The sequence below is a fragment of the Balaenoptera physalus genome, assembly GCF_965194825.1.
Source record: "Balaenoptera physalus genome assembly, chromosome: 1".
NCBI lineage: Eukaryota > Metazoa > Chordata > Mammalia > Artiodactyla > Balaenopteridae > Balaenoptera > Balaenoptera physalus.
The window spans coordinates 46,176,600-46,189,793 of NC_138882.1; the positions used below are offsets into that span (position 1 = coordinate 46,176,600).

The 13,194-nt window shown below is 38.4% G+C and overlaps 1 long non-coding RNA gene across 1 annotated transcript in view; it reads right to left on the reverse strand.

Annotated features, from left to right (window-relative positions):
- Positions 1-230: 230 nt before the first annotated feature.
- Positions 231-13,194, reverse strand: part of LOC309666435 — a 53,473-nt gene continuing 40,509 nt past the window's right edge. The window contains exon 4 of the long non-coding RNA XR_014267096.1: positions 231-3,823. This is a non-coding gene — a long non-coding RNA (uncharacterized lncRNA). The remainder of the gene's footprint in view (positions 3,824-13,194) is intronic.

The following is a 13,194-nucleotide window of genomic DNA, read 5'->3' on the forward strand; positions in this document are numbered from 1 at the left end:
AAATTGAAGTTCAGCCCACATTAAAGATGAGCGAGATAAAAATGAAACACATAGCAATGGCAAACACACACACACACAAACACACACACACACACATACACACAGAGGATGAAACAATGAAAAAAGAATTTGCAGAGTTAAGAAAACTAATTGAGCATGAAAACCACACCACTGGCGTAGGGGGTCTACAAACTATGATCCCTGGGACAAATCCAGGACACCACTTTTTTTTTTTAATTTTACTGGCACACAGTTACATCCATTCATTTATGTATTATCTGTGGTTGCTTTTGCACTGCAACAGCAAAGTTGAGTAGTTGCAACAAAAACCATATGGCCAAAAAGCCCCAAATATTTACCAAAGGGCCTGTTACAGAAAAAGTTTGCCAATACCTGCATGAGAAAATTGATACATTATAAACAAGCTGGCCCTCCTGTCCTGGGCTCTACACCACCTCTGTGCTGCTGTTTTCTGGTTACACCCTGAAATTGAATGTGCCTTGAAAAATGTACACATCTCATCCTCAACATAAGCCAAGCATCTTTGATAATATACAATTATAACTGCTAACATTTATTTAGCACTATATGCTAGGTACTATTGTGTTTTTATAAGAATACAGAAAAAATGGTAAAAGTGGTATATAAATAAATAAATTTTAGACAATATTACCTCAGTCGAAAATACTTCCCTGTTGTATAATAATTCTCCTTTATAGATCAAGCTAAACATGAAACAATGAGGAAGGAGAAAAATCAGACTCAACGTTTACAACACTTTATTCTACTTCTATAAACATGTTTTATTGGAAGCATCTTTGTAGTAAACATTTTAGAGATTTATTTACTTTATTAATTTTCGGAAAAAATATCAGGCTGCAACCCTGATTATTGAGGATGTATAATTCTTTCAAAAGGTTACAAAGTACAGTGCAGAATTATATGCTACTACTTTAACCTTGGCTAGGAATAAATAGAAAGTGCATTTTATTCTCACTGGCCATTGAATTGCATTTTATAACTTTGAGGAAAATATCCCACTGGATTAGCTTGCTACCAACTCCTCAAACCCCAAATGAAACTTCCACAGTTCCCTTGGGTGTTTCTTATTATTGAGCAGATGTTAAGTTTACTTATTTGAAAATAATTATAAAGTCTTGTATAAAAAGTAAGTTTTGTTCAGAAATAAAATTTCTCAAAATGTACATACCTCATTGTAATATTGTCACTACGTTGTATATACTCTAGGACCACTACATTTCAATTTTAATTATATTCAAGCACCCAAGACATGTCAGGACATACTTAGATATTGTTAGTTCATCAAACATTTTAACATCTGTGCTTCAAATATTTATCCAACCTAAACCATGCTCTGCAGGCACTATGCAAGGTTCTGAAAACACTAATGAATAAGCCCCAGGATTTTTGGAATTGAAAGTCATGATTACAGATGAGCTCTTCCAAGATGGGTATGTAAATCAGGAGTGGGAAAAAGTTTCTTCTCACCTGCAAACTCTGATCACTTGATTGTTGCCTGAAGCATTTTTGAGAATTCTAAGATAGCATCGGGGATCAGAGAAAACTGCCAAAATCAAATAGCAATGTCTGCTATGGGCATGCATGATTTGGTTCATATTGTATGTTCATAATTTCTTATAGTACTAAAAGGAAAAAGGAGTAAGTATGGAATATTGGATATCAATATTTAAGGAACAGGTGAAGAAAAGGGAGGAGCAGCAGAAAACTTTTCAACGGCAACATCATGGAAGCTAAAAAGAAGAGAAGGTCCAGGAGGAAGTAGACAATAGTGTCAAATATCATATTCCTTGAGAAAGGAAATTTGGCAAATTGTAATTCATTGGAGACTTTCCTGAAAGCAGTTTCAGCAGAATGGTGGAGAAGAAACTTAAGTGCAGAGACTAAGGAAATAAGGAAGTGGATACAATCTACATTTTTCTAGAAATCTAAGATTCCTCACACTTCACACTGCTCCCCAATATATAATAATGCATATTTGGTTCTGGGATTATTTCTTTGTATATTTATAAACACACTTATAAAAGGAAAACTAGTGAAGTAGTGAAGACCTCGAGCTTCCCTGCTTGGGTTCAAATCCCAGCTCTCTGTTGCTCTCTATATGCATAACTTTGAGCAAGTTACACAACTTCTCTGAGATTCTTTCCTTATCTGCCAAATGGAGAATTGCTAATGTGACTAAACACACGTGAGCTTAGAACAGGGTCCAGCACCTCATAAACGTCCAGCAACTACTAGCAATTTTAATTTTCATTGTAAAGAATACAGAGGAAAAAGCAAACGGTCATTTCCCCATGGTGGTCTCTACTAACCGCTTGGGGTATGTCCTCCCAGGGCATCAAATGTGTAGTTTTAACCAAGAGAGCAGTACTGCAACAGAAATGTGAATGCTACATTAGTAATGACTAGGTTCAACAAAACCTAAGTGTACATTCCACCAATAGTTCTTCTAAGGAAATCTGCTTCAAAACTCTAGTTTCTATATTACTTGCTGGTTTTTCAGTAATGAGGAAGATACAAGATAATATAGTTACTTTAGAATTCATGGATCAAAGGTATTCGGAATTCACACACTGTCATTATGAATTCAATATTCATGACAAGCATTCTGGGTGAACAGCCAGACTGTGGGGCTGGGTTTCTCTTTAATTTTATATATTACATATGTATACAATATTTTATAAATTAGCCTTCTATATATTCTATTTCTGGTCCTTGAGAGGAAAGCTGTTGCTTAGCAACCGGTCTTTTCTGCTTGGCTGATGCTTAAAATAGAAAGTTGTGCAAATCAGAGGCAAATAATTGTGTCCATTAGGAGTGATGAGTTACTGGTTTTAACAACTAAGTTGGCTACCAACTTAGTTCATGGTTCTCTGAGTGGAAAAGATAAAATATGAGACAGAAGCTGTATCATGGTATTTACTAATTATTTTTAAGGAACAGATTAATTCACAAGATGTAAATTAGTATATAAAAAAAGGAATAGTTCAAGGATATTAAAAAATTACCTAAGTTTTGAAGTATATGGTTAAATTTTCAGATAGAAAATATTTACATCTTAGAATGAAAAGGGAGAACACTAAAACCCATATGCTGAATTCTCAAGTTGTAGCCAACAAAAAACTATGTTTATACCCTGTAAAACTTTGAAACATGATTTTATATTTGCTTTGTCCATTTAGGTTTTAAACAAAGATTATTCACTAGGGAAAGAGAGGTTAGGTCATATGGTGGTAAGAGATTTTGTGGCAGTGAGAGTCCCTTGGCTGCTGCCAACAAAAACTGACCTGGCCAAGTGAAGCTAAAGCATATTTATTGGAGCAAAGGGTTTGGTGGTGCTGATGGTGTGCTCAGAACTGATGTGGTATTGCAGAGCAGGGCTTGGAAACAGGCTGGGCACTCTGGAAAACTTCCTGTGGTCAGAGCCATTGCTGTTTCCTTGTGTCACTCAAGTTTCAAAAGCCCATGGGAAAGCAACTGCCCAGCTGATTCTTCATGTGCCTGCCCCTTGGCTGGGGTGAGTGGAGGGGCCGGGAAGGATCTGGTCTTCTCAACTTCCATGGAGGCATGCATCTGGATTTATAGGATGGTCACTGCTCAGTGAGCTTTTCCACAAGGGGAAATCTGGGTGCTACTCGTTAGAAAGAAATGGATACTGGAGAGGTATATATGGATACACACACACACACACACATACACAGTATAAGACTTACAGTAAGTCTCTTGGGTCTTCACGAAACTCGTCTGTGACATAATTGCTTCTTTCTTCTCATGTTCCTTACCTCTAAGGTGGATATAGAAATAATCAGCTTCATGTATTTACTAGGTAATGTAAATTTTATTGTTTAGTTAGTGGTATCTAGATCATTTTAGAAAGGTAATATGTAAGTACAGTTATAATTTATAAAACAGTGGTGTTTGCATATATTTATATGCAATTTACATGGAGTTAATTTTTATAATTTGAAGCTTTATTCACCTTTTTTTTTCATCTTTATAAAATCTCTGAACATCAAGGAAGAAATCTATATAATCACAAAATCTATATAATCACAAAGATTAAATAAAAATAGAATTAAAGCAAAGTCATTGAGTCTAACTTTTTATATAGTGTGGAAGCAAGCCAAAAAGACAATAAGCCAAATCATTCCTTTTACATAACTGGATTTTTGACTCAAAGAAAAAGCTCATTAGATGTTGAAAGAGTTTGCACATATTTCTATGGTAACATATCTTGGCTTCGATTTACTTGACTGTCAACATAGTCTTTGTCCTTTAACCTAAAAAAGTCTCTGTTACAATTTTAATCTACCACTGGGACTATTTTATTAGTGGCCAGTGAAAATAAATGGCCAAGCTCCCCAAATCTTCCTTCTGTATTAGCTCCTGAAACAAAGGTCAAAATAACAGTCTTAAATAAGATAGAAGTTGCTTTCTTTCTTTCTCACAGAAGAGTCAAGCTTAAGTAGACTACGGCAGACTTGGCAGTTTCATGGTGCAAGGGACTAGGTTTTTCTATCTAGTTGCTCCACCAGCCTCAACGTGAAGTTTCCATCTAGTGGTCTAATATGACTGCTCCTGTAGCAGCTACTGCCATATCTGCATTCCAACCAGTGGGAAGTTGAGAACGGTAGAGGGCAGGGCGTACATCCCTTCAGCTTACTTATCATTGGCCAGAAACTTGTCACATGGCCACACCTAGCTGCAAGAAAAGTGGGAAACATAGCTCTTAGTTGGGTGACTGAGTTCTGTTGTTACAGAAGGGTAGAGTGGAAGTTTTCTGTCATTCCATCTCATTAACAAACTCATTACTGTCTTGTGCTAAAACAGAAAATGTCTATATTGAAAAATAACAATAGCAACCCAAATGTCTATCCAAAGAAACAAACCCTGGAGCAAATTAAATAATACTATAAAATGATGAATAAAATTCTTATAATGTACATTCTCTACATATAAATTAAACTGTTGTCTTTCAAACTATCAGGTTAATATATATTGTACTAAAGAAGTAATTAACCTACTAGCACCCCAGAGTTCTAATATCCTCAGAAGGTGGGTGATTAAGGGCACTTTAAGTGTAGTTCTGACACATTTAGACTCCTTATACCATTGGCATGTTGCTGAAATCCTATACATGTTTTCCAAATGATCCTCAGAAAAATATATGGTCTTATATCAAAACCCTTAAAAATATACATTCCCTTTGACTCAGGAATTTTACTTTTGGGAGTTTGTTCTAAAGAGAACAATGAGGATGCAGAAAAAGATTCATCTATAAGGATATTTATTGCAAATTTTTTTGTTGTAGAGAAAGATTAGAAATAACCTAAACATCCCAAAAAAGGGAAGTGTGTACATAAATTGTTATATCCATACAAGAGAATAGCACGCTGCCTTCAAAAATGATAGATGCAGAAATTTATTTATTGACATAGAAAGTTGCTCACAATATATTGTTAAATGAAATATGAAGATTAGAAAACAGTATGTACAGTGTTATCCAAAGTTTATAAATTAAAACTAAACTATTCTTTAAGAAGGCACACCAAAATATGAAAAGTGGTTAGGTGTTCCTGGGTGGTGGTATTAGAGGTCACTGTTATTTTATTCCTTTTGCTTCTTTGTAGTTTTGAAATTAGGAAAAAAAAAAAAGAACATATATCATTAGTATAATCACAGGTTTTTGTTTGTTTTGTTTTGTTTTTTTAACATAGGAAGAAATTAAAAACTGTGTTCTCTTAACTCCCAGCCAGATTCAGAATGGCGTTGGAAGGGGCTTCCTTGGTGGTGCAGTGGTTAAGAACCCGCCTGCCAATGCAGGGGACATGGGTTCAAGCCCTGGGCTGGGAAGATCCCACATGCTGTGGAGCAACTAAGACCGTGAGCCACAACTACTGAAGCCTGCGTGCCACAACTACTGAAGTCTGCACACCTAGAGCCCGTGCTCTGCAACAAGAGAAGCCACCACAATGAGAAGCCCGCGTACCACAATGAACCCCCACTTGCCGCAACTAGAGAAAACCCATGCGCAGCAATGAAGACCCAATGCAGCCAAAAATATAAATAAATAAATAAATAAATAAATAAATAAATAAATTTATTAAAAAAAAAAGAAGAAAGAAAGGCACGGGAAGACAGAGATTCTCCTAGCCTGACTTCTGACTTCTAAGGAGGCTCTTGCTCTGGAAACAGTCCTTCCCCAAAGCCTCTTTGAAAGTTTCATCACCCCAGCAGCAGTCACATCTCTCACAGACAGGGCCAGATTTTAGATGACCTTAAAGACTAACAGCATGGGTTTTATTCTGTAAGTAATGGGAGAGGCTGTAAGCTTTTAAGCAATGATAAAGGATAAGGATGTATTTCTTCCTTCAATCCATCTCAAGATTTTCTATATTAATAGATGCTTGGAAAACCATTATGGAATGAATACAAGAATGACCAGATGGATAAGATAATAAAGAGAAGAGAAACTTTTGTGATGCCCTAGAATGCACATCTGTGGAAGTAAATTGACAGGATAGGGCCAAAGATTGGGTGGAAGAGAGGTGGTGTCAAAGATAACCCTGGATTTTGTGCTCAGGGACAAGGAATGAATGACCAAGAGAAATTGGAAGTTGGAAGGATTAGCGTTTAGTTTTGAAAAGTAATGTTACTGTTTAGATGTTGGTTGTCCATGAATAAGGAGACATCTAACATATAGGTGGAAACAAGAGTTTGGAAATCCAGAAACAGGACAGATATATTTATAGAGAATTAAGAATTATGCCATAGCCTGGTTGAAATTTGGGGGCGGATGCTTAGGAAGAAGGATTAAGAGGATTAAACTGACCTGCATTTAGGAGGAAGGAGCACAAAAGGGAACTGGGGAAGCAAAGGGAGAGATTGGCTATGAGGAGGAAACTTCTGCTCCTCCCTCATATTGCTGGAGATGGCCCCCCTCAGGTGATTCCGTAGCATCTTATACAGACTCTATTGCCAAACTCTTCCATAGTGAATTTAAAATAAAGTACTAATGGGAAAAATTTCAAACATATCCAAAAAATTGAAAATAATATAAAGAGTACAATGTACCCATCACCCACTGTATCAGTCAGTGTTCAAAAAGTTAAGTGGAACTACTAGGACATGTGTGAATATGTGTGTGTGTGTCTAAATATACATATATGTGTGTATGCTTGTACATATACAGTTGCACCTTTGTGGAACTTGGTTTAACAGTCGCTGTAAGGCTGTTGCCCTTGAATCGATTGCTGGAATTTGAAGTGCACAGGGCAGGCAGTCAGGAGGGGAAGACGAGTATAAAGTGGGAGACAAGAAGAACGTGCTGGAGTTGGAAACTTCGAGGACAGACTGAAACTCATCTTGCCTTAGACCCTGGTTTGTGGTTGTCCTACAGAAGTCCGGGCCCTTCATCACAGAGCTAGGCACACGCACCTTTCTGTGGAGTTGGAGAGGCTGAAGGAAGTTCCAGAAGTAGATGCAGCAGTTTCAGGCCTGTCCACTGTCTCATGCCAATGTGGTGAACCAACAGATAAAGACAATATGCATGGTTATAAAAATGGCTGCAGCTTTACTTCCAGCCCCCAAATTCCAAACAAGAATGTCTCTTATCGCCCACCCTAACCAGAAACAGAGAGGGAATAGAATTCTGGGAAATGTAGCTCAGCCTAGCCAAGTCATCACGTTGCAAAGCAATCATACCTAATTTCAACCATTTCTATCCCATGGCAAGCCTTGTTTCATCTATTCCTCCACTCACGTCCTGTTCCCCACTTTTTTTTTTTTTTTTGGAAGAATATCCTAGGCAGCATATCATTTTATCTTCTAACCATGTTGTACTTTAAACGTTGAGGGGTTCTTTTGTGTCATTCTGTGAGCTTCTTGAGAAAAGAATCCTTACCTTATTTAACTTGCACCTCATATATATAGGTATCTTCTAAATACTTGTTGACCTAAGGATGTATAATTTTTATGCGAATGAGTAGAAGACTAGAAAGAGCTGACATTGTAAGGCAGTCTTTGTCCCAAGGAATTGGGTTCAAGAGTTGCCACCTGGGCTTCCCTGGCGGTGCAGTGGTTGAGAATCCGCCTGCCAATGCAGGGGACACGGGTTCGAGCCCTAGTCTGGGAAGATCCCACATGCCGCGGAGCAACTAGGCCCGTGAGCCACAACTACTGAGCCTGCGCGTCTGGAGCCTGTGCTCCGCAACAAGAGAGACCGCGACAGTGAGAGGCCCGCGCACCGCGATGCAGAGTGGCCCCCGCTCGCCGCAACTGGAGAAAGCCCTCGCACAGAAACGAAGACCCAACACAGCCAAAAATAAATTAAAAAAAAAAAAAAAAAAAAAAAAAAAACAGTTGCCACCTCCCTAAAGTCATTTCCGAGTCCTTTCTCTCTCTTGTTTCTAGGTAGAAATACCCACTCCTTCTTTGTGCCCCACTGGCGTATTGTGTATATACTTCTACCACTGTACCCATCCATTTTATTTTTAATTTATTTACATGCCTTTCCCCTTCCATTAGCTATTTTTAATGAGAGAACTGAGCTATTTGACCTTTCTGGGCTTTACCTTTTTGAACTATCAAAAGTAAAACTAAGAAGATTGGCCTCCCACACCAAGATTCCTGTGAAAATTTCTCCTGAAGAGAAAGAGTTGGGTTCTTCTGTTTTTATTTTTCTACTGCCTTGGGTTCATAACAATGAGTTATATATAATTTTCCATTATACCCAGTATCTTCAAGGACAGTGCATGGTCTAATATACACAGGGGTTAGAAATTCTCATCAGGACAACGGAGGTGCCACTTTTCTTACAAGAGTTACTAAAGGATTATGAGTCATACCCTTCACATAGGTTATTAGTCGGGACTCTTGACTACAAGAGACAGAATCTGACTTGAAGCAGAGTAGGCAACCATATAAACTCATATAATGAAACTGCCAGAAAGGCAGGAACCACAGAGTGTGGAAGTCTCCTACTTGGGAGAAATGTTCAGAGGGTGTTTGGGGAGCTGCAAAGAATCTGGCTGTGAACTGTAGGCATGATTTAAAGTCATATTTTGGAGGCCCTTGAATGCCAGGCTAAGGAATATGCACTAATAAACCCTATATTTTCTCTTGCTGAAACCAACGGGAGCATCAAACGAGTCCACAGAAGAAACATTTTGATCTCTAGAAATGTCTAACTGCAGAGCTCTAATACAGAGAAGAAAGCACGGCAGAATCTACAGGAGAAAAAAGTGTCAGTTGCACTGTTTCTGTCAACACATCTGATGTTAGAACATGCACAAAAGACATATAAAAAGTTGATAAAAATCTCGAGGTGGGAAAATTGACATGGATGTAATTTTTAAGGCATTGGATAACGTAAGTGAGTGGTTCTTAAAGTGTGAGCTTGGGACCAGCAGGGCCAGCATCACCTGGGCATTGGCTAATAGTTCAAAATCTTGGACCCCACTCCAGACTTACTGAATCAGAAACTCTGGGAGTGGGCGCCAGCACTCTGTGGTTTAACAAACCTCCCAGGTGATTCTGGTAAATGATTGAGAACTACTAGGTGGTAGGCCGAAAACAGCACCCAAAGCTATTCATGTTCTAATCCCTGGAACCCAGAAGAGGAGGAGAAACATGACCACGAGGCGGAGATTCAAGTGATGCAGCCTTGAGCCAGGGAGTGCTGACAACTACAGAGAAGCTGGAAGAGGCAAAGAATGGATTCTCCCTCAGAACCCGTGGAAGGAATGCAGGGTGGCCTGGCTGATACCTTGATTTCAGCCCAGTGAAACTGATTTCAAACATCTGTTCTCTGCAACTGTTGTTTTAAGTCCTCAAGTTTGTGGTAATTTGTTAGAGCAGCCACAGGAAACTAATATACACTGAAATAAAGAAGAATTATAGGCTAAAGTACCTAAAAATTCATTAGATTCTTATAATAAAAAAATACGCTTGCTATTATTTAACAACTCTAAAAATAGTCTTTTGTGTTAAGTAAAAGTTGCCACATCTAAAAGCATTTTCCTAACATAGTTTACCATTGAGTGTTAAAGTGTAATAATATTCATAATATTAGCATCAAAGATGGCTTTTATATACCTTGATTTTCCTAGGATAGATAATCCTGCAGGAAATGAAACAAATTATCTTGGGTAGAAGAGAAAAAATGAGAGACATTTTGCTTATGGCTAAGATTTGCATAGGTTAGAGAGCTGTCATACATCTTCCTTTATGGATAAGAAAATGTTCTTGGAAAATAATAGTGGCGTTTATTTATAGGAAAATGCTTCATAATAAATATGAGAAGACTTTTAATCGATAATCTATTCTACTTGCTAAAATATTCAAGCTCTTTTTAAGATATCTGGAACATCTTAATAGTTATAATAATTTATTTGTCTTCCGCACAGTGCTTCTCAGATCACTTTCATATGTATATATTCCCATTTAATCCTTACAACTGCTATGTGAGCTGAGCAGGGTAGGTATTTTTAATTTTCTTATTTTACAGATTTAAAAAATGATGCTTAGAAAAGTTAAATGACTGGCCCAAGGTTACAAAAAAGGTAGATATTGGATTTGAGATTAGAAACTACCCAAATCTGCTGTACGACGTCATTTCCAGGGATCCAAGTTTTCTTAGCTGCCCTCAAGAGGGTGTATTAGTATGTGTGGTTAATTATGCTATGGATAATTACACTGGGGTTCAGAGGTCCTGTGATCTGTTTAGTTCAACCCAGTAGGCAGTTGCTGAGCATCTATCGCATGTCTTGAACTGTGCTAGTCAATGTGGGGAACACAAAGAAAGGGCCAGACACAGTTCTTGCACTCAAGAGAATTTACGTCTCTATTAGGGAGGAAATGTCTACGTAAATGAAATGAGTAAGGAGAAGAAAAGAATAAAATCAAATGCCACAATCTGGGTGACTTCATACAAAAAAACTTTGAAGAATAGATCTGATTCAGAGCATTCTAAGTGGCAAAGGGTGTGTGTGGTGGTGTGCGGTGCAGAGAGAATGAACCAGAGCGTAGAGGCTGAAGCAGCCTGTGAAACCCACGGGGAGAGAGGGATCACCTGAGATACCAGAAGCACCACGGATGTGTCCTGAGGAATAGAAGCTGGGCTTCTTGGTGCCACCTGGTTTCAGACAGTTAAACAGCAGTGAGAATCTTTAATACTTCTAGTGAACACTGTACCCTAGAAAAGTGAGGGAGAAGCAGTACTCACATGTTAAAAAAAAAAAACAACCAAAAAACCCACAACTTGAAAATCCTCCCATTCTCTCCAATTTTTCTATTCCAGTCCTATGGACACTGCTCCTGAGAACTTACAGCTCTGTCTGTGCAAGTGTTTTCTGACAGTCATAGGTGTGTGTGTGTGTGCGCGTGTGCTCATCTATGCGTGTAGGTGTGTGTAAATGTAGTATATGAACACCTGGCATAAAGTTCCCCTGAGGAAAAGGGCTGTGTTTGTTTAGGAAAATATTTTGAGAGTATAAGGTGAGGATACCGTTTGCAAGGAAACAGGGAAATCAAAGCAACATTTACATAATAAAGTGGCAGGAATTTGGGAGAGGGGCTTAGCTGGAGAAAGAGGGGAGGGCATAGCCAGAGGAGGCCAGTGTTAGAGGAAAGGAAAATGGGTAAGAAATTTCTGGGGCCAGGATGGATGAAGGGCTTTTAAGAACAGGGATATTTAATTTTTCCTTTTTTTTTTTTTGTAAATAAGTTGTTTTATTATTTATTTATTTATTTATTTATTTATTTATTTATTTATTTTTGGTCACGCCACACGGCATGTGGAATCTTAGGTCCTGGACCAGAGATCAAACCTGCGCCCTCTGCACTGGAAGTGTGAAGTATTAACCACTGGACCACCAGGGAAGTCCCTGTATCATTTTTTTAGTTTCCACATATAAGTGATATCATATGATATTTGTCTTTCTCTATCTGACTTACCTCACTTAGTATGATAATCTCCAGGTCCATCCACATTGCTGCAAATGTCATTATTTCACCCTTTTTAATGGCTGAGTAACATTCCATTGTATATATGTACCACATCTTCTTATATTTGGTGCTTCCATGTAAATTTTCTCCATTGCCTTGACTCTTCCATAAAAGTAGTTAACACCCAGAGTCTTGAGTCAGTGGTATTTGGGGAAGTACATAAAGTAAGTGCAGAGAGCAGGGCTATGTCCAACAAGGGGCAACAGCAAGGGTAGCTTTCATGCACTGGCAAGATGATCACAGACCAAACTAAGTTAGAGCCGTAAGTGACAAAGAAAAATCTAGGTACATTGTCCTCCTTCCCCCGAGTCCCTGGAGAAATTGCGAAGGATATTGAGTTTTCCATTTCATGTAGCCTGGGGGTCTAGCCAATTTCATTTGAATAATCTAGGACATGGTAACCCCTGCATGTATCTGGGTTACACCAGTTTGTGGTCAGTCACTTACAGTGACATTTTAGTCTCTGCTTCACTGGGCTCCTCTGTCACCACAGAAAGGCCTTTCTGTTTGCTGAAAATCGCCAGCTCCTGGAGGAGGAGGTGGTAGAGTTAGATTGGCTGAGGGTAGAGTCTCCAGAGAGTGACTCAGGTTTGGCTTCTCCTGGCTCCAGAGCCTATTTTCTGTTTACCAGGGGATTAATCATGGTTTCCAAATTGGTCTGCCAAGACGCCAGCAGGACTGATTAAAAAAAAAGGCAGAGGTGCTGGGTTTGGGATTTTTCCATGCCCTGGTCAGTGATTTTCAGCAGGAAAAGGAAGGGATATGATTCCTTGTTTATAGCCTCGCAATAAGTTATGGAGCGCCCTGTAACTAATCTGATTCTGATCACTTGTCCCCGTATAAACACACCAGATTTATAGCAGCTGAGGTGAGATGCCTCAATTCTTTCTTTTCTGGTCAGCAGAAAAGTGAATTCAGTGTTTGATTAACCAGATTAGGTGGGCATTTGATTTAATTCAATCTAACAACTATTAAATGTGTAACCAACATGTGCTAGGCTACAGAAACCTAAATGTGATATTTACAAGAAAATCAGGAAGGGTTTGGAAATACGTAGAAAACAAACAAATAAATAAACATTTTTAGTCCTTAAAACAGAGGTTTGAGCCTTTTTACTGGATTCATTACAACACTGTTAGGAAATACATT